Raw genomic sequence first — 22,816 nt, 5'->3', positions numbered from 1 at the left:
TAGTACACTAATACAGGCAAGGAAAATACTTGTGGATAATTTTTTCACTTGAATTTTTTCTGCAGAGTGCACCACCCAGTTTTCCCAAGCCCTCATGCACTGGCAGTACATCAACAAGGCTGTTTCATGGGGACCAGCTGCGTTGGAACGTGGGTAAAGAAGAGCAAGAGAAGCATGAACACAAAATAAAACAGGCTGTACGAGCTTCAACTTTTTCGAAATATTTTGGTCTCATTGTGACAGATGTAATGGGGCCCCCCTGACCGCTGCCCCAACATCTCCCAGTAGTCCCAACATGCCCCAGTATCCCACCATCTCCCAGTAGCCCCACACCTCCCAGTAGTCCCACCATCCCCCAGTAGTCCCATCTCCCAGTAGTCCCACCATCTCCAAGCAGTCCCAACATCACGCAGTAGTCACAACATCTCGCAGTAGTCCCACCATCTCCCAGTAGTCCCACAATTCCCCAATAGGCCCAACATGTCCCAGTAGTCCCACCATCTCCCAGTAGTCCCACCATCTCCCAGTAGTCCCACCATTTCCCAGTAGTCCGACCATCGCCAACAGTCCACCATGCTTTCCATTACCAGAATCCAACAAGGTTTCCAGTATCTTTGGCTTTTATTCCAACAGGGCTGTCGCCATATTCGGCTACTGCTGCGGCCTGCCACCTAGTCGACCGATTTCTTGGAGTTTCTTGTTGTAGTGCGCCTGAGTCTCCAAGTGCTGCAATTTGTACTCAATGTTCTTGAAGAGAACGATGCCACAGTATTGACATGAAAGGTCCACATCTTCCAGATCTTCCATCGGCTGATGTTGTGGCAAGGATGCAGGTGTTAAGGGGGAGACCGTTGTCTGGTTGGGGGCTGACTCAGTCAAGGACATTGTGCGTATGCCTTCGTCAAGCGAAATCTCACGCAGAACCTGTTCTTTCTGCAATGCCTTCCGGTGCTTCTTGCCCTGCAATAGAAAGAAACAGAATGCGTGCCACTTCTCAATTGTGCAAGAAAAGGTTTAGTGAATAGTTGAAGCTACTAGAGAGGGAATGTGCAGGGTGTGTGTCCTGTAGTTTCACAGTAACAGCTTAGAATTACACATCACAATCAAAAGCCTACAGAACCGAGTCAAAGATACAACACAATATTTTGTACTTTTGTCATCACGACAAATATTTATGTTCTTTAATAGCATTTCTCTATAGTACTGTATAGTAGTTTTCTGTAGTCTGCAGATCTGTAGTACTTTTCCGTAGTAACTGCACAAAATTCTACTGTTCTGTTGCGCTACAAAAAGGTCTGTTGCGGTACAAAAAGTTCTGTTGCGCTACAAAACGTGCATAACTGGCTCCCTGTGCCAAAAGACATCTGAAACGCGCTTGCAGGTACGTGGTGGTGGTGTCCAACTGAAAATAACTGTTTCCAAGAATATTTCCAGCTGAGCAAAGGTAAACTGACAGCAATTTGTTCCCGAAATTCAACTCACGCTTGTATGTGCAATCAGGGCCTCTTTACACGTCACGGCCACGTTGCAGACATTGCATTGGAGCGGCAGCCCAGCGTTCTGCGCCAGAGTAGTAACAGCGGCAGCAGACGCCACGGATGCGTCGGTATCCAGGGTGGCCTGAGCGGCGGGTCTTCCGCCTTCGGCCCGTCTTTCGTAGTGCTTCTGGCTTTCCACATTCTTTAGGTGTTTGACGCTCTTCAGGTGGTCGTGGTAGGGCACGGGGCCATTGAACAGCATGCAGCAGGGCTCGCAGGAGTAACGCGTCGACGCCATCTGTAAAATAATGCGCGACAATGTTCGATGGCTCCGTGTTCAATAGCACTTCACTTGCAGGAAGGAGTCGTCCTGCGAAAAGCCACAAATTTAAAGTATTTCCGCAGAACCTTTAAGTTACAAACGCGAAAACCTGATCAGATACTGCCGCGAAGTCTTATCGTTCTTGAACAAATTTTGTTCCTTTATCGCTGTAGGAGCACAGCCTTATCGTTTTCAGCTTCGTTTCACGGGCTCAGTCATCTAACTTATTGCATTCAGGAGAGGCAGAAGATCGCGAGTCTGTTTCTTTGTAGAAAGCTGTGCGCATTGTATAAACAAAGAACGGCCAACGCGTTACGGCCTTACCATTAACCCAGGGCTTTAAAGCTCGCATACACTGTCGCCACTACAAAGTTTTTTTCTTTGACTGTGGGCAGAAATTCTTCGTCTCCCTTCATTCCTGCCTGTGGTAACCTTTACACAACAGTATTTCCAGGGGCTAAATACCGGCTACATGCATTTAAGCTTTCCACTTAACGTTCTTCCTCGTGCTTGTCATTCAAAGACACGTTCATCAGCATAATGACACTTCGGCAGCAGCAGGGAGTGTCGTATGGACGAAACTTGGTGGTATTCAAAAAATATTACTACAGCCTTGCGAAGTAGTCGTTTGAGGCAAGCACATTGCAGGAGAGGCATCACGCCCCGATCCGTCACCCCCTTGACGGCATCCATACTCACGCAAGCCTGATTGACAAATGACTAGTCTCACGATGAAAGTCAAAATTTGGATTATTGATAATCACGGGGACGTTATATAAGCACAAAATGTGACGCCAAACGCGTTGACTCGTGGCCAGCACACATCTCATTAGTACCTGCCGTTAACTGTACTATGATCGATCATTCATCATCATCAGCCTGACTTCACCCACTGCAGGGCAAATGCCTCTCCGATGTCTCTCGAATTAACCCTGTACTACGCCAGTTGCGGCCACTATATCCCCGCTAACTTGTTAATCTCATCCGCCTACCTAACTTTCTGCCGTCCCCTGCTACGTTTACCTTCTCTTGGAATCCACTCCATTACCCTTAAGGACCTGCGGTTATCTTGCCTTCGCATTACATGCCATTTCAACTAGGATATCATTAACCCGTGTTTGTTCCCTCACCCACTCCTCCCTCTTCCGATCTCTTAAAGTTACACCTATCATTTTTCTTTCCATAGCTCGTTGCGTTGTCCTTAACTTAAACTGAACGCTCTTTGTTAACCTCCACGTTTCTGCCCCATAGGTGAGTACCGGTAAGATACAGCTGTTGTATAATTTTCTCTTGACGGATATTGGTAAACTGACATTCATAATCTGAGAGAACCTGCCATATGCGCTCCATCCCATTCTTATTCTTTTAGTTATTTCCCTTTCATGATCCGGATCTGCGGTCACTACCTGCCCTAAGTAGACAATCTCTTACTACTTCCAGCACCTCTCTACTAACTGCGAACTGCTGTTCCTTTTCTAGGCCGTTGAACATTACTTTGGTTTTCTGCATGCTAATTTTTAGCCCCACCGTTCTGCTATGCCTGTCTAACTCATTGATCATGCTTTGGAGTTCTTGTCCTGAATGGCTTAGCAAGGCAATGTCATCAGCGAATCGCAATTTACTCAGGTATTCTCCATTAACTATAATCCCCAACTCTTCCAATTTCAGGCCCCGGAATACCTCCTGTAAGCAGGCGGTGAATAGCATTGGCAAGACGTGTCTCCCTGCCTGACAGCTTTACGTATTGGAATTTTATTGCTGACTTTATGGAGAACTGTAGTAGATGTGCAATCGTTATAAATATCTTCCAATATTTTCACATAACACTCTTCCACACCCTGATTCAGCAATGCCTGCATGACAACTGAGGGTTCCACTTAGTCAAATGCTTTCTCGTAATCAATGAAAGCTATATATAGGGGTTGGTTCTATTCGGCGAATTTCTCTATCACCTGATTGATAGTGTGAATGTAGTCTATTGTCTAGTATCCTTCACGAAAGCCTGCCTGATCATTTGGTTGACTGAAATTTAAGGTTGTCCAATTCATCATTGCTTCAATCAATGCTTGAGCACAAATCAATCACGCTGAAGTGCTCGCTTACTATACCCTTACAAAAATGGCTGTCAACTTTCTGTAGAATTTTTATTAACATTCTATTTACTCTATTAATCTTGTACCTTTTACATTCTATGCACCTTTGTTAATACAAAGCTGGTAGACTGTCACTTCTTTGTAGATACTCCTGTCAATAGAAAGTTACTAGAAAATCTGCGTGTAGTTTGACACATCGAGAGAAACAAAAGAACAAACTGCATTGTGTTTGAGGTGGTTAAAACTATCTTTCACGCGTAATCGTGACGACATCTTGCCTGATTGCATGGTGCAATCTGTTGCAGCTAGTCAACAATTTCACTATGTCGAAAAGCGACCAATATTAATCGTAGCAAAAGCACTTGGAATCAAGTAAGGGTATGGGAATACGTTTTAGAACAGAATATATATTCTATTTTAATAATTCATGTTTTATGTGCTATTGTGAGAAGAGAAATACACTATAAACTGAGAAAATATTTTCGGTCATGCAAATAGATGATTCAAATCATGTGCTGTAGGCGAACACTTCAAGGCTATTAAAACAACCTGGAACACAAAACAAACATTACAGTCACATTCCCTTAGCCGAGCATATTGTTACGTGGCGGCTAGCCGAAAATGAGACGTGATGAACCATGAACAAGAGATCATTTTAATGGCCGCTGGCCTAGCGCGAGCGCTCCGTCACGCGCCACTGCCAGCTTCGTCTTTGTCACACTACCCGGGGCCTCCGAGCGATCGTCCCGATCGGTGACGAACAGACGGCGAAATGGCGATGGTCTTGAGTGGGGGGTTGAACAGTATGAGAAGATGGTGCAGTGCTGGCCGCCACGATGAGAAAGATGAGAGAATGAGTCCCGGTCCATGAAGCTTCCGGGCCGCAGGTCACCAGGAGCCGACCGCCATGGCCCTAAGACGCGCCGAACGGCCGGGGGAGGGGAACGGTGTCTTCATTTGTGTGCAGCGTCTTGGGTCGGTGGAGTCGGCTCCTGGCGACCTGCGGCCCGGAAGCTTCATGGACCGGGACTCATTGACGCAAGAGACCGCGAGAAAACAGCTTTCGTCACCCCTGATGGCCTTTACCAATTTAAGGTCATGCCCTTCGGCCTTTGTAACGCCCCTGCCACATTTGAACGGATGATGGACTCGTTACTCCGGGGCTTCAAGTGGACGACCTGTCTTTGTTACTTAGATGATGTAATTGTTTTCTCGCCCTCTTTTGAAACCCACCTGCAGCTGATTCCCATCCCGACCGACCCGTTTTCTCGTGTTGGGCTACATTTACTTGGGCCCTTCCCGGAGTCCTCCTCGGGGAACAAGTGGATTGCTGTCGCCACCGATTATGCGACGTGGTCCGTGATCACTCGCGCCGTTCCAACCAGCGGCGCCACTGACGTCGCTGACTTCCTTCCGCACGACGTCATATTACACCATGGCGCTCCTTGTAAGCTCCTTGCCGACCGCAGCCGCTGCTTCCTCTGCCGAGTTGTTGACGAAATCCTTCGTTCGTGCTCAGTTCGTCACAAGTTCACCCCGGCTTATCATCCTCAGACGAACGGCCTTACGGAGCGTCTCAACCGCACGCTGACAGACATGCTCGCCATGTACGTATCCGACGACCACCGGGACTGGGACATCAGCTTGACTTTTGTCACCTTCGCCTACAAATCTTCGCGCCATGATACCGCTGGTTACTCGCCCTTCTATCTTCTCTTTGGACGAGACCCCTTACTGCCCTTCGACAGTCTGCTGCCCACAGCTGGCCCTGTCACTACATATGCGCTTGACGCTATCGCCCGAGCAGACGCTGCCCGCCAGGTTGCTCGTGACAAGCTCTCCGCCTCCCAAGAGGCTCAAAAACACCGCTACGATGGCCTGCACCGTGATGTGCGCTACCCTGCCGGATCTCTCGTCTTGCTGTGGCTTCCATGCCGTCGTGTGGGGTTATGTTAAAACTTCTGCCGCGCTACACAGGTCCTTATCATGTATTACGGGCAGTGACCGACGTAACGTATGAAATCACGCCGCTGCACCCAAAGTCGACGTCCGCTCCACTGACATCCGAAGTCGTTCATGTGGCTCGCCTCAAGCCCTATCACCCACCCTCGACATCGCACGCTTAACACGCACCGGGACGTTGCCTTCAGCCGAGGGGGATAGTCTTACCGGTGAACTGGTTGCTAAATAAGTGAACGAATCGTGAACGAAGAAGTGGCGGTGCGCTGGACGACGACGACGTTGACAGTAGGTAGCTTGGCCGCCGGAGTCTGAGCTGAGTGCCGGCCATCTCAGAGTAGCCGCCAATATAGATTTACCGCCGTAACATCCCCGTAACAATATTCTATTGCCATTTGTTGATAGGAACGTCGTACAATTTTCTTACGCCTTTCTATGTACTGGTGTCAGTAGAAATATACTAGAAAGTGACAGAAAGTCACCCAGCTATCCGTCCCTCTAGAACGTTTTACGATGGGAATAATCGCCTAAATTAATTAACTACTCTGGCCTAACATGTCAAAGCAACTGAAGCAACGTTGAACACGAAATAAACATTCGTAGTCACATTTCCTTAGCCAGGGATATTCTATTAACATTTGTTTATAGGAAGTTCATGCAGTTTTTTACTGCTTTATATCCTGCTGTTAATTGAAATCTACGAGAAACCGAGAAAGGATTTTTGGTCATGGGAATAAATGATAAAAATAATCAAGTAATGTAGCTATCTACTTCAAAGCGGCAACTAAATCAACCTTGAAGACGAAAAAAAATTAGCATTCACATTGTCATAGCCGAGCACAAATTGTGGATTTTAGAAATTTCGGTTCAATTTTCTCAGTGCTAGCCTTACTGCTTTTGCATTTTAGAGTGCATGAAAAAAGGCAAAATTCATAACAGAACATTTAGCCCAAAATTCAGAAATGCACCATGATTTGAAGACATGTAGTGACACTTTTTGATTGTATCAAGTATTTTTTGAAAAACTTTAACAGGCAATGAAATATTTTTGGTACAAAGTGAATGAATTCATAGAATACTAAGTATTATTGCCTCGCAATTCAAGGAAATCAAAAAAAACTTTCTAAGCAAAAATGGGAGTTAGTGTGATATTGTGTTACATACGCACAATGATGTGTTCGTTACAGCAAACTAATTTCAGTGATGGCTCTTTCTACACGAAAACAATGCTTTCTGTTGCGTATTCGGCCTTAAATTCAGTACCCAGGCAGTCATTAAGCGGATTTAACCTTTCAGAACTAACAGAGTTTTAGCAGAGCTGTACAACCCCTCTGCCAAATCGATAACAGGGTGTTGTTGCAGTTGTTGCAATTCTTGATAGGTCATATTTTAACTTGCAGCCGTAGTTAAAGTAATTTAAGGTACGGCGGTGCTAAAACACACTAGTGTTAAGAGCGCTGCGCTCTGAGGTTTCAGAGGGGTTATTGTTGCGAGCTAGAAAAAAAATTTAAGTTCAGCATCGCACCGATGTGTTTCCTCGCCATTTAATGACGCGTTCTCGCTAGCTCAAAAGGAGCCCAAATTATATCTCCAGCTCCAGGGTAACTCCTTCCTGAACCTCCGACACAAGCAAGCTTTCTTCCCTCAAAATACCCCCCTGTCCGCCATGCAAATGCATCCAGTACTCTTTATGCCACTCCACGGGGGAGCGCGCAATTTAAACCCTCGCACTACCCTCCTCCCTGAGAGACCAGCAATGGCTGATCGCGCAGGACTGAAAACCCCGCCGGAACACGACCGCATTGCTTTGCGCAATGAGGAAATTCTGTGAAACATGTGCAGGCTGACAGCTTCGAGAAATCAAGTTGCTTCGTTCCTGAGCGAATGTACGCGCAAAAGTTCAGGCAAGACAATACTATATATTTTTTGTAAGGGGGGGGGGGGGGGGCTGCCAGCATATAACGAATGTACATTGGAAATGAAGCTCAGGAGTGAAGCACGGACACGGGTAATAAAATCGAGTTTATTTAAAGTGTTTTCTTATAACCTACGGCTGGGTGTAGTAAATGTTCTGAGGCCGATTCTATAAAGAGAAGTATAGAGAAACAAAACAGGCAACAGCGGCCCGCTGTACTCAATTCCGGTAACAAGGGCTTTGCATGAGGAAGGTGCACGGCAATTGGAGCACTTTAAGCCCTCATTCTTGACTTGTTACAATTTTCAATAGTACTGAGCGACAGAGGAGCTTCCAGTATAGAAAAAGCTGGGATGAGAGCAGCCCCCGCTTTGAGCACCGCTAAAGCACCGGCTTCGTGCCTCTTCCGCATCTTCACTTGCATCTCCCTCAGTGCAAACACGGTACGAAGCTGTGCCGAGGAAAAACGTGGTGATAGCTGTATTTTCTATCTTCCCGTAATACAATGACTTAGGAGCCCGGGAAAAAAAGTATTGGGTCGAGTAGACGTGCAAAAGCATGTGTTCATTCTTCGCCTCCTCTTACTGGCATCAGTAGACGTGAGAGAGAGCCGAGGACCGCGAAAGGCAGAGGCAAAAATCAATCAAGGTAGCATACAAAAGGCAACGGTAGCGAGACTGCTAGCGGGATTCGCTCTAGCAAAGAGCGTGCAAGGTGTCCAATGGCATGATATAGACACACACAAAGCAGAGGGGATGCTGCCGCGCAGGCTTAAAATTTTTCATGTCACGCTAGAGGGGCGTGCGAACGCTCGCGTTCCCAAGGTACACACACGTACACTGAGTGGCATGAGCCAAGCTGTGTGGAGTACACTAAGCAACAGAATATGCGAAAATAAAAACCAAAACCAGTAGCTTTCGCCAACATCATCATCATTCCTTATTCTGCGACGCAGTTACGGTGAACTTGGTTATTGCCTTAGAACCAGGTAGACAGTGGAGCCATGCAGCGGCTTTCCATACCATCCAATATGCGTCGCCTGTTGCTGCTCGCTTTTCCGAGCTTTCGTTCGCAGCGCCACCAGAAACAGATGGTTGTGAGTAGTAACATTTTTTACCTAAATTATTATCAATTTGCTGACTTCGTTATTGAAATAAAATATTTCGTTGTTTAATGCAGCAAGTATGCGGCAAAAAGGGTTTTACCAATTCTTTTCTTAAAGCGTGTAACGATGGAAGGATGGATGGATGGATAGGAGCGCCCCCTTTGAAACGTGGTAGTGGCAATTGCCACCATGCTCAGGTTTTTTCTTTATTTTTGTTCAACTGTGTTGTTAATTCCCGTTAAGATTCTTCATCTTCTTGACTTCTGTTTCCTACACTTCTAACCTAATGTCACCTCTCTGTTTTTCAGCCACCAATCCGCCAATCGCTTTTTGCTTACTTTCGCTGCATATTTATTTACATGACCATTGTTATCTCTAAACCCTAGGGCCTCAGGAAGATTGACTGTGCCCCCCCCCCCCCCCCCCAAAAGTACCCCCAAAGTTGTGGTACTCTTTATTCCTTCCCATGTAATTTCAACTTTATTATTTCGGAAGATTTCCTGTAGAAAATCAATTACCTCATCACCGATACCTACATCTTTTAATATGTTCCACAGGTGTTCCCTGTTCACGTTGTCGTATGCACTGCTTATGTCCAGAAAGGCTAAATATAAAGGTCTGTTTTCCGCCTTAGCTATCTTTATGCATTCGGTAAGCACGAACAGGCTACCAACTAAGCGCCTACCCCCTCTAAACCCATTCTGAAGTTCTCCGAGTATCCTATTACCATCTACCCATGACTACATTTTTAAATTCACCGCCTGCATTGCCAGCCTATGTATAACAGACGTTATCGTAATTGATCGGAAGGATTTTATGTTCATCTTACCTTCTTTTCCCTTTATAAATCAAATTGATTTTTTCCTCTGTCTCCAGCTGTGCGGAATTCGCTTATTTGTTATGACTGACCCCAATGCTTTTATCAGCGTTTCCTCCCTTCTTGGGCCAAGTTCATTAATCAGCTTAATTGGAATTTTGTCTATCCCTAAGGATGCGATTTTAGGAATATTTGCTTCCGCCTTTTTCCAGTTAAGACTAATCAGTTCTAAGCTGTTCTCTAATGTGCTGTCCTGTGTTGCTCCCTCAGAATGGGAGATTAGTCTATTTCCTTTGTTAAATGACGCAGCTATAACTGACGTGATGTAGTTCACAGCAACGTCTCCCTCTAAACATTTTCCCTCACCATATTTAATCTCTTGCTGCTTTCTTTGATTTGTTTTTCCTAACCAGCCTATATGGTTCTAGAATTTTCTTGGCCCCCCTTTATCCCTTTATTTGCATCGCGAACTTCAGCCAGCCATTAATCAGAGGACTGCTTTATTCTAGCCTGGACGAGGACCTGAACTTGCTGTTTTTTTGTCGAAAGGTTCCCCTTTTTGGCCTATTTCCTCTTCACATAACTGCGCCCTCTTTGCTTCTCTGTGTTCCCTTGAAGCCACGCGTCGTTTTTGGCTGGCCTACTTAATTTCCATATTCCACCAGCTTCGTGGCTTCCTCTTTCCTCTCCAGCGGTTTACTCTTTTCAGTTGTTTCATTTTTGTACTGATGAGTAATTCTAAGTGATTATAATCCCACTTTTCCGTGGGGCGTTTCTCGATTGCTTCATCTATGTCTACTGCTATTAACGCTATTTGTTGGTCGTTTAATTTTTCGTTGTCTTTTTGACTTCGCTGCATTTCTCTTCTGACCAGGGCTCCCAACTGTAGACTATTACGTTTTAAGATCACTTCCTAGGCTATAATTCCTCTCTCCGTCTGTTTCCATTATTACGAGCTTGCTATAGATGCCCTGCGACATTAGAAAGTAGTCAATGGTTGACTGCCTGTTGCTGGATTCCCACGTGGTTTTTCCCTCACATTTAGTTTCTCTATTGACAACAACTAGGTTGTGCCGCTCACAGAAGTATAGCATTAACCTCAGGTTACAATCTGTGTATCCATCCAGATCCTCGATGTCGCCATTGATGTCTCGAAGCAGAAGAATATAGGTACCGTCTCGAAACTGCATTATGTCGTCATTGAGGCACTTAACTAGATCCCTGTCGCCTTACCTGCATTTGTCCCCGGTCCCTAATTAAACTACATCTAGCGATGTCCTTTTGCCAGCAATTGTACCCGATGCCCTGCCATGTTCTTTGTAAGTTGATTTCATTATTTGCCAATTTGTTCCTTGATGTATCACCATATACTCCTCCTCCTTTTTACATTGATCTGTTGCACCCTTCCCAGACATAGCCATCGGGATTTTCTCCCGCATAACTGGTAAAAGTCCCCACCCACCTGGCCACAGTGGCAGGTGGCAGTTAAGGGTTGATCGCGAGAGTTCGCTCACAGTTGTCAGCGTCAACGCATGCAGCCCATATCGCTCTCTCATCGCCGCACGTACTACAGCGCTCGATATGAGTTGCAACGCGCGGTCATCGACCGGAGCTCGACCGCAGCTCGTTCCGTGGTGTCCGTCCTCCAAACAAACGCTCGGAATTGTGGGAGAAACTGTCCTTGTAGGAAACGACCGCACCCCCGCTCAGGAAAAAAGCTTACAGTGATTGAAACTTATTCCTTTCGACCCACCGCGGTGAGTCAGTGGTTATGGCGCTCGGCTGCTAGCCCGTAAGACGCGGGTTCGATCCCGGCCGCGGCGGCTGAATTTCGATGGAGGCGAAATTCTAGAGGCCCGTGTACTGTGCGATGTCAGTGCACGTGACAGAAACCCAGGTGGTCAAAATTTCCGGAGTCCTTCACTACGGCGTCCCTCATAGCCTGAGTCGCTTTGGGACGTTAAATCCTAATAAACCAAATTCATTCTTTTGGCTGTGACAATCTACCGCATCGCAAGAGCGCTCGAGAAGTTCCCTATAAATTTGCTGTTAGTGGTCCAATTAAACGTGGAGACAAATTATTTTGTATTGAATTCAAATTAGTGCAATTTATTTAATTACGTGGTCGTGTTTTATTGCAGTGAAACCTTTTTCAATCCTGTCTTGATGCATATCAAACGCAATGATATTTGTAGCCCTCTGCCACTATGACTGTCATGAGCTTGCATGAGGTATTCTCTACTGATTTTTTTTCACGTGACCATTGTGATGTATAGCGAATTATTTTAATGCGTAGGAATGACTCATATCAAACAAAACGGTTTTTTAGGTCTGCTCGGCTATCGTTACAGTGAGGTGACGCACCATGCCCTAGTAATTAGTGGCAATAGTAACCTGACCACATTCGAACACAGTGCGTTATCTTTCTACCCAGGCATGCATGTTGCATATGAAACGTAGCGGATCTTAAATATTTGTTGAGCTGTAGGGAGGACAAACTCGTACGATGAAATTGGGTTTTTCAGGCCACGTGACCATGTCCGAGTGCAGTAAGGTATTTTTCTGCCCAGTCATGATGCATATCAATCGAAATGGTTTTCCAAGCCCTGCTCGGCTCTCCCGATAAGAAAGCCATATGACGAAAAGGAAATAAAGTCACTTGACCACGTTCGAGCACGGGGAATTATTTTTCTGCCTAGGCATGTTGCAGATCAAACGACTCAGGTCTTGAAGCTCGCGTCGGCCATCAGCATGACAAGCTCCCATGACAAATGACTAGTGATTAGGGTCACGTGACTACGTTCGAGAGTAGTGAACTCTCTTTGTACCCAGGCATGATGCACATCAAACGAATTGCTTTTCCAAGCCAAGCTCTGCTGTAAGGATAAGAAGACCACATGACCAAGCCACTAGTGACTATACCCACGTTCGAGAACGTGGAATTATTTGTCTGCCCAGGTATGTTGCATATCAAACGACTCGGGTCTTAAAGCTATCTTCGGCCATCAGCATGACAAGCTCCCGTGATAAATCACTAGTGATTAGGGTCACGTGACTACATTCGATGGTAGTGAACTCTCTTTGTACCCAGGCTTGATGAACATCAAACGAATTGTTTTTCCAAGCCCAGCTCTGCTGTAAGGATAAGACCACAAGACCAATCCACTAGTGATTACACCCACGTGACCACGTTCGAGAACGGGGAATATTTTTCCTGCCCAGGTATGTTGCATATCAAACGACTCAGGTCTTAAAGCTCTCTTCGGCTATCAGCATTACGAGCCGATATGATCGAATCACTAGTGATTCGAGTGACGTGACTACGTTCGAGCGTAGCGAACTCTTTTTGTACCCAGACATGATGCTCATGAGACGAAATGTTTTTCCAAGCATTGCTCGGCTTTCAGTATAAGAAGGCCACATGGCAAAGTCACTAGTGACTATAGCCACGTGACCTCCTTCGAGCATGGGGAATGATTTTTCTGTCCAGGCGTGTTGCATATCAAACTACTCCGGTCTTATACCTGCTCTCTTTGGCTATCAGCATGACGAGCACCTATGAAAAACTCTGGCTAAAAATTTCGACTACTTACGTGTTGTGGAGAGGTTGCTTTGCCAGCAAACTTCTTGAAAATGCGTGCATTTTGGCCCAATATAGGAAGAATTTTTTGGGCCACAGCGCCGATAGAACGCGCTTTATACAAATTCCAAAAACCGATATGCATATTACTTACGGTGCGCTACACGCCTTTCACTAATGAAGCATCCTAACAATAATTAGTCAAAGTTAACTATTCATATTAGTTACCGAGCGTGCTAGTAGCACGTCTTAGCTGTGCATTGATGTAATGCACCACTGACAATGCTACGGGGGGAAAAGCGCTCTTCGAACTCAAAAACCGTGTTTTAAAAAAATGTATGAAGTCTTAGGTGAAACGCCTTGCATAGGAAAACAGCGGCGAATTAATCGATGCCTTTCAGTGCCGGTACCAACCTCAACGGCCCTTTTAAAATCTTGAAGTATGCGTGCTCTTGTGTCCACAGACTGACGCACCATCCTTCAGGAGAAGCTTAAGCACCTAAATACACTTGCCAAGCCCCTTAATGGAGTCACGAAAACACTATGCGGAGCAGTGATACTGCACACCTATTTCTTTGTGCCGGTAGCGGCACTGACGGCTAGAGCCCGAAGTTTTTCAGAGGTGGGCGGTATGCCTTGATTGTTAACGACGTGGTCGAAGGTATGCCAATTTATCAAATACAAAAAAACGCTTATTCGTTTCGAAAGGTGCGCCTGCTAGATACCAGGTTGAGAGCAATAGCCTGAGAGGGCGATGGTGTTCGTCACAAGCAGCCCCACAGAATGTGTTGTCGTGGAGGGACATGAGTGCGATTTTCTATTTATGTGGCCGATAAGGTTTATATCAGGCACTGAAGCGTGACTGGTGTATTGAAGTGGGTGAAGGAAATACTGCTGAATTGGTTTAGGTCGTGCACGTGAAGAAGTATTCCCAACGTCTTTTGGGTAAAATGACGCATGTTGGTAGTCGCATAAACGGACGTGAAACAGTGCGTTCCTTTCAGGCTGTCGTAAGCGAGGCGGGAAGGCTGCACAGAACCCGAGTGCTGGCGTTAACTCTTATACAGTCCATGCAACACCAGCCTTTTTTTTGTAAATACGGCTGGTGACGACTAAGGGCTGCTGGACAAAAAATCAATACAACGCTTCAGATATCCATATCATGTTTTTTTTGTTCTTTGTAACCCGTAGTAGTGACAGGGCCACTCTGCGAAGCTGATGACGAATGGAGCGTGAGCCCTCAGTGCCGACGCCGCGATGCTTTTCGCTGCATGCAGCCCAATTTCTGCACGAAAAGAGTAATGCACTACAAATGCTGCTTGAGGAGGGCCCACCCCGCATGCACCTAGTTCTCTAAAAACTGTGGTTCAAGTTAAACTTCTCTAGCCGCCGCGGTGGCTCAGTGGCTATGGTGCTCGGCTGCTGACCCAAAAGACGCGGGTTCGATCCCGGCCGCGGCGGCTGGAATTTCTTTGGAGGAGAAATTCTAGAGGCCCGTGTACTGTGCGATGTCAGTGCACGTTAAAGAACCCCAGGTGGTCGAAATTTCCGGAGCCCTCCACTACGGCGTCTCTCATTACCTCAGTCGCTTTGGGACGTTAAACCCCATAAACCAACCAACCAAACTTCTCTCATGAATGATTAGCGCGTTTCAAAAAGTATCTTTTGTTCTTTGAAAAAGAAAAGAATGAAAGATTAAATTAATTTGTAGCTTCAGTAGGCAAGCACAGGAGACTACTTGAGAGCCTGCTAACATTGACACCGCTCACAAGCTTTCATTATGGTACAAAGAAAAATGATAGTCAATAAACTTTACCGAACGCCTTCGGCTTGTCTGCTAACGCAAGTAATAACGGCATTGGGGTGAAGCTGTTCCTTTCGCGACGAGGAAGCATATAGGTTCGGCTAGAACACAGCGTCAGTGATGATGCATAATAGGCTCCTTCAGCACCCCTGCATAGGCCACAACTACATCTGCTTTATCAGGCGCTGTTTTGATTCTGTGCCGAAGGGGCATCTACCAGTGGTGACCCGTTGAAAACAGCGTTCTCCAGGGCGCTGGTAAAGGTTTGGTTTATGGGGTTTAACGTCCCAAAGCGACTAAGGCTATGAGAGACGCCGTAGTGGAGGGCTCCGGAAATTTCGACCAACTGGGGTTCTTTAACGTGCACTGACATCGCACAGTACACGGGCCTCTAGAATTTCTCCTCCAAAGAAATTCCAGCCGCCGCGGCCGGGATCGAACCCACGTCTTTCGGGTCAGTAGCCGAGCACCATAGCCACTGAGCCACCGCGGCGGCGCGCTGGTAAAGGAGCACAGAGACGTTGGGCACCGGTCGTAGCAGCTAAGGGGAGCGCATTGCCAGATGCCTGTAATAGCCCTTAACAGTCGCCTCGAATCAGTACCAACCAAGTGTTTTCATCGTTCGAGTGAACAGAATCACATCGACGAGGGTACATAGCGTGTTAGGCATTCCTGAATTAAGTGAACGGAGTTCAAACCTTGACAACGAAACTGTGCTTATTGCACGTGAATGTGGACAGGCGGAGCTTTCAGGTTTGCCGTGAGTATTTTGTTACGAAAACAACACTACGCGAGTCGCCGAGCCATTTCGTTGCGCTGAGGAAAGGCCATACTGCGCGTGCGCGAGGAGCAGGAATGTCACACGGCGCACAGCTGGCGCGCCGCCGCCGTCTCTGCGCTGGTGACTCTAAAATGCCGCCGCCCCGCTCGCCAGTTGTGCATGAGCAGTAGCGGCGCATATTTTCTTGCCCGAAACCGGGTCTGTCAGCGCGCAGACTGCGCCTCGCGCGACTCTCCCGCCGCACGTGCACACAAAGCTAGCAGAGCGTCTGCTCTGGCGGCGCCTCGACTTTCCACGGTTCGCAGCTGCGGCGCTGGCGTCGCGCTCCCGAACTTGAGCTATGGGTTCCCTTGAGAGAGCGATGAGACGGCTAGACTCTAGCTTTCGCAACAAAATTTGGTTAACAAGAGTTAACCACTTGTCAATTTTTTCGGCGAGGTCGCTCCAGCGCAGTCCTAAGAGTAGTGGCCATAGGATAGGAAACAAACAGCTGCATCATACCGGTACAAACCTATGGGGCAAAAACATGGAGGCTAACGAAAAGGATTCAACTTAATTTGAGGACAGCGTCGCAAGCAGTGGAAAAGAAATCGACAGCTGTAACGCCAGGATGCAGTAAGAGAGCGGAGTGGGTCAGGATACAAACGAGAGTTGATGATATTCTAGTCAAATCAAGAAAGAATAAAAGCGAAGGCTAGATAACCGATGGTCGTGAATTGTAAAAGATTGGATTCCAGCAGGAGGCAAGCTCATCACTGGGTGGCTGTATGAGGTTAGGAAGTTTGCGTGAATAAGCTGGCTGGAGTTGACACAGGACCGTGTTAATTGGAAGGATTTGGGAGAAGCGTCTTTCTTGCAGTGGATGCTGTTAGGGCGACTATAATAATGAACATGATTTGAAAGCTTAGGGCAAGCAGCAGCAGAAATTCGTGGAATTTCCAACAGCAACGTGCATCAAGTAAGAGTCTTACCATCAAATTGTTGTGTCGTTAAGTTTAGGAATTTTGTGGGAGAAGGCAGCGTTAGTGGTTCGGAAAAATTCTGCGACAGCACAACCAGCGCAGCGAGAGGGCTTCTAAAAAGCGCTAGTTCTTTTTCAAATGAGGTAATTACACAGCTGAAATCTGTACCGAAGCAAATCACACACCGCTGTATGTTACTAGCGCTCTCTCTCATATCAGCAGAAAGCAGTCTAACACAAAGCTCTTATGTTGCTAGCTGGCACGGAGTTCACTGTCCTGATCTCAAGATGGGGCGGTACCTGCAGCAGCTACGTCTTTTCACAGAACGAAATAGGCGTACGAACAGGGCGCGTCGGACTGCTTTAGCTGCGGTTCTCGGTGTAGCACTGGCGGCTTAAAATGGGAAATGGTATTGCCGTCCAGCTAGAGTACTGTTGACACAGAGTACAATATCGAACTAGAGATCAGATGGTAGTCGCTCTGTGGTATATCCAGCTTCTGGCACCAATTAGACATGTCGCGCACTCCCAGCTACGCGGGCAATGACATCAGTTCCGAGCTTCTAACGGCCCCACCACTGCACCGCAAATCGCCACCTAGCGCATCACATCAGGGTAGAAAACACCGCCCGAGTATTACCAGTAACGACGCGTGCCGGCGGGGGAGCTATCGGTGAACCAGCAAGGAAAGACTTTTTCCAGCCCTTTGTATTACTCCAGGAATAAAAAAACTGAACCGCGGAATGTACGCATTCACGAGAAATTGATTATGACCTGTCAGGCGATTTTAGCACTGGCAAAGGAAGGTTTCAGAAAATCTTCGATTTAATACGTCATACCTAGGTGGATAAGCAGCGCACCGTACGCGAATATGGTCACATAACACCAGTGCTGCTACACGTGTAAGCAAACCTTCAGTCTCCGAATCTCGTCACGAGTTGTCGTGCCTTAATTCGTGAATGACAAGCCCTAGCTTCCTTTTTCTTTCTTTTTTTTCAATCTTCTTTCTTTTCCTTGTTCTGCTCAATCCTGCTTCACACGTGCATATGCACTCGCGCAATAAATACATCGAGTTGCTCATCAGCGCTCCATTGTGTCTTTTCTCTACTGTTCCTTCCCTTATGGGCTGTGTTCCATCACAGTGGTCAGTCACCAACTCCGCCAACAACATACCTTAATACAATGCAAGTCTTCTGATTTCACCAGAGTAATAGCCACAAAGGGCATTAAATGCGTTTCGGATTGATGGCAATCATACTTCCAAAGAAGAGTGCACTGTTCTCGAGTGAAGTCGCATGGAACGATGCACTACTCATTAGCTGATGTGATTTCCACATATTGATAGCCAATAAGTGATCCGAAAATCATTTCGTTTGATATGCATCATCACTTGGTAGCAGAAGACTGAAAAGGGTTGTATCTGCCATTTCTTATCTGACATGAATCATTTCTGGGTAAGGCGGGCACCGGGATCCAATGTGGTCGGGGGACGAATCACTAGTAGGTTTGGTTATAGGGGTTTATCGTCCCAAACCAACTCAGGCTATGAGGGACGCAGTAGTGAAGGGCTCCGGAAATTTTGACCACCTGGGGTTCTTTAATTATAGTGCACTTACATCGCACAGTACACGGGACTCAATAATTTCCCCTTCATCGAAATTCGGCCGCCACGGCCGGGAACTAGCCCTAGTTTTTAGGGTCAGCAGCCGAGCGCCGTAACCACTGAGTCACCGCGGCGGAAATAAGCATTAATCACTAGTAAGTAGGTCGTGTGAGCTCAATACAGTGATATCCGAGCAATGCTTCGAACACAATTTCGTGCGATATGTGGGCACCTGGGCACAAAAACATTGCACTCTTCTGGACCCTTGTGAAGTGACACGAGTCACTGGCAATGTGGCCATGCAACCTCATTATAGCGAAAGCCATGCGGGGCTTAGAAACCATTCATTTGAAATACGTCATGCTCAGTTACAAATAGACTTCACTACACTCGAGCCTAGTCATGTGACCGGAATCACAAGCGATTTCATCATGGGAGTTCATCATGCTGATAGCTAAAGAGAGCTGTAAGACCTAAGTCGTTTCATATGCAACATGAGTGGGCAGAAAAATAATTCCCTGTGCTCAAACGTGGTCACTTGGCTATAGTCAATAGTGAGATGGTCATGTGACTTCTTACACTGACAGCCGAGTGGGGCTTGGAAAAACGTATCGTTTGATGCGCCTCATGGCTGCGTAGAAAAATATTTCGCTACGCTCGAACGTAGTCACGTGACCGGAATCACTAGCGACTTCTTCATTCAAGCTCGCCGTCCCGATAGCCGGAGAGAGCGTTAAGACCCGAGCCATTTGATATGCAACATGCCTGGGCAGAAAATAATGTTCCGGGCTGTAACTTGGTCACGTGGCTACAGTCACTAGTGACATGGTCAAGTGGACTTATAACGACAGCCGAGCAGAGCTTCGAAAAACATTTTGTTTGATATTCATCATGCCTAGGTACAAAAAGAGTTCACTACACATTAACCTGATCACGTGACTCGAATCACTAGTGATTCGATGATGCCAGCTAGTCATGCTGACAGCCGAAAATACCTTTAAGCTCTGAGTCGTTTGATATGCAACATGCCTGGGCAGAAAAATAATTCCCCGTGCTCGAACGTGGTCACGTGGCTAAAGTCAGTAGTGAATAGGTCATGTGACTTCTTACACTGACACCCGAGAGGGGCTGGGAAAAACGTATCGTTTGATGCGCCTCATGCCTGGGTAGAAAAAGATTTCGCTACGCTCGAACGTAGTCACGTGACCAGAATCACTAGTGACTTCTTCATTCAAGCTCGCCGTCCCGATAGCCGGAGAGAGCGTTAAGACCCGAGCCATTTGATATGCAACATGCCTGGGCAGAAAATAATGTTCCGGGCTGTAACTTGGTCACGTGGCTATAGTCACTAGTGACATGGTCAAGCGGACTTATAACGACAGCCGAGCAGAGCTTCGAAAAACATTTTGTTTGATATGCATCATGCCTAGGTACAAAAAGAGTTCACTACACATTAACGTGATCACGTGACTGGAATCACTAGTGATTCGATGATGCCAGCTAGTCATGCTGACAGCCGAAAAGACCTTTAAGCTGTGGGTCATTTCATATGCGACATGCTTGGGCAGAAAAATAATGTTACGGGCTATAACGTCGTCACGTGGCTATAGTCACTAGTCACGTGACATGGTCATGTGGCCTTCTTATACTGGCAGCTGACCAGGGCTTGGAAAAACACTTTGTTTGATATGCATCATGCCTAGGTACAAAAAGAGTTCACCACACATTAACGTGACCACGCACCCGAATCACTAGTGATTCTATCATGCCGGCTCGTCATGCTGACTGCCGAAGAGAGCTTTAAGACCTCAGTCATTTCATATGCAACATAACAGGGCAGAAAAATAATTCCCCGTGCTCGAACGTGGTCACGTGACTTCAATTCCTCTTCGTCGTATGGCTTTCTTATTGGGAGAGCCGAGCAGGGCTTGAAAAACCACTTCGATTGATATGCATCATGCCTGGGTACAAAAGGACCTGACTGCACTCGAACCTGGTCACGTGACCCGAATCACATGCTTTCACCGTGCGAGCTCGTCCTCCCCATAGCTCAACAAATATTTAAGACCCCCTCCGTTTGATATGCAACATGCATGCATTGGTAGAAAGATAATGCACTGTTCTGGAACGTGGTCAGGTTACTATTGCCACTAATGACTAGGCCATGGGGCGTCACCTTGCCATTGAGATAGCGGAGCACGCCTACAGAAACCATTTTGTTTGATATTAGTCATTCCCAGGTATAAAAATAATTCGCTATACAAACAGCATGGTCCCGTGACGAGAATCACTAGTAAATACCTCATGCAAGCTCATGGCATTCATAGCGGCAGAGGGCTACAAAAATCATTTCGTTTGATATGCATCAAGAGTGGATTGAAAAAGGTTTCACTACAATAAAACTTGATCACGTAATTAAATCAATTGCAGCAATTGGAATTCAATATCAAATAAGTTGTATCTGCATTTAATTCGACCACTAACTGGAAATTTATAGGGAACTTCTCGAGGGTTGTTGCGATGCGATAGACTGCCACAGCCAAAAGAAAGAATTTCAATTACTGGAAGCTTTTTCTTTAGAGGGGATGTGGTCGTTTCCTGAAAGGGCAGTCTCTCCCAGTATTCCGAGCGACTGTTTGGAGAGCGCGCACCACGGAACGAGCTCCGGTGGATGACCGCGCGTTGCAACTCATATTGAGCGCGATAATACCTATACGCGCGATGCCAGCGTAGGTTGTCAATGCCTGCAGCCCACATCTCTCTCTCATCACCACATGTACCTGTAAGTGCGATTCAGGTGTCCACTGGCCCAGGAAGCCAGTTATGCGCACTTCCTTTCCTTAAAATGACACAGCGTTGTGAATGCTAGCGCATGCAGGGCACATCTCTCACTACCGCCACGTAGCCTTAAGCACGATTCAGGTGTCCACTGTTCCAAAAGGGCAGTTATGCGCCTTTCCTTATTTTCCATGCTCCCGCTCCATTGGTTTCGCAGCTTAAAGCGCGACTAAGGTGTCCACTGCTGCTTACAACGGCGATGGCAACGGCGACGGCCATGCCGCGAAACACAGAAACGGGCGCCGAAGAGCTGCGCTCTAAAAATCGCCTGGGGGTAGACTGCCGCGGCGTGAACGCGCTTACTGCATGTGAAACACTGCACGAATTCACGTGCGGCTCGTTGCACGAACGCGTTGTTGCGTTGCAAGACACTGCTGGCCTGTGGGCCCGGGAGCTCCGGAAACTGTGCCGCGAGTGTTCCGTCCTATACTCGGCGCCGCAGGGTGACGGCCTCGTCGCGGACGCGAGGCTCATGTTCGGCGTTCGAAAACGCGACCGTCGACACCCAAGGACGCTTCCTTAGATACTAGCAGTTTGCTGACAGTGAAGAGGGCATGACGCGCTGGTCCTAAGCGGTTAAGCCGCAGAGCGAAGATCGCGTCACTGCAAATGGTTAACGATTAATGCCGGTCACACCCTAAACACGTACAGATAGGTGGGTAAGGTATGCGCGCCCCGCGAACGTAGGTGCGAGCTACTGTAGTAAAGCTGCCGTGCACAGTTGGAGATCCATTATTACGCGAGAGTCTCTGCGTGAGTGAACGCTTGCACAGAAGCTCACCTTTTCGAAGAGAACCTTGCGTGAGCTGAGCGAAGAAGTGGCTCTCCTCGTGGGCAGCAACCGCCAGCAAAACTCTGCAACCACGGGTAGCTAGCAGGAACCACCGTAGAAAAAGCTCCGACGCCTCAGTCGAACGCCCAGACCGGCCACGTGCCTCTCAGGCGCGTGAATACGACCCTCGAGACGCTTTCGCTTCTTCTTCTTCTTCGACAGCAGCGAGGGAGAGGAAACGGCAAGATGAACGGCGCAAGTGATTTTCATCCAGATTTGTTCTTTTTTATAGTGGATAACTATGCGGTCTTCCCCGGGAGACATTTTTCAAGTGTAAATTGTGTACAGATTTACTTCTAGTCACATTACTTAAATAGGTTTTCTTTTTCATCATCGCGTTCTATTGCCTGTAAAGGAGTCTGGAAGGAACTCTCATTAAAGGTACGGTATTCCAGTGGCGCAAAAGGACGCCGCTTCACGAATATACTCCAACAAGCGCTTTGCAGAAACTGAGGATTCTGCAACTAAAATTTGAATTTCAGCGTGTGGCGATTTCTGGCGATTTTTACACTTGCGCGCTTGCTTGGGCACACTGATAATTTTGTACTCTTTTTCAACTTTAATAGAAGCAGTATTACGACTGAAGACGTTTTTACTTAAAATAATACTAAATGTAGTGCACACTTAATTACACCTCCTCATATGCGGACGCCACGGCTTGGTGGATAGTGTGTCGCCAACTGAAGCTCGGAAAGGCTTGTTGAAAAAATTGTTATAGCTGCACCTCA

The 22,816-nt window shown here is 46.9% G+C and overlaps 1 pseudogene; it reads right to left on the bottom strand.

Moving 5' to 3' along the window:
• Positions 1 to 621: 621 nt before the first annotated feature.
• LOC149355798 (uncharacterized) lies at positions 622 to 22,099 on the bottom strand (annotated as a pseudogene).
• Positions 22,100 to 22,816: the final 717 nt, after the last annotated feature.

The sequence above is a fragment of the Amblyomma mixtum genome, chromosome 3, assembly GCF_055824585.1.
Source record: "Amblyomma mixtum isolate Tamu chromosome 3, ASM5582458v1, whole genome shotgun sequence".
Taxonomy (NCBI): Eukaryota; Metazoa; Arthropoda; class Arachnida; order Ixodida; family Ixodidae; genus Amblyomma; species Amblyomma mixtum.
The sequence above is the reverse complement of the archived record's forward strand: the minus strand, read 5'-3'. Positions and strand labels throughout refer to the sequence as shown.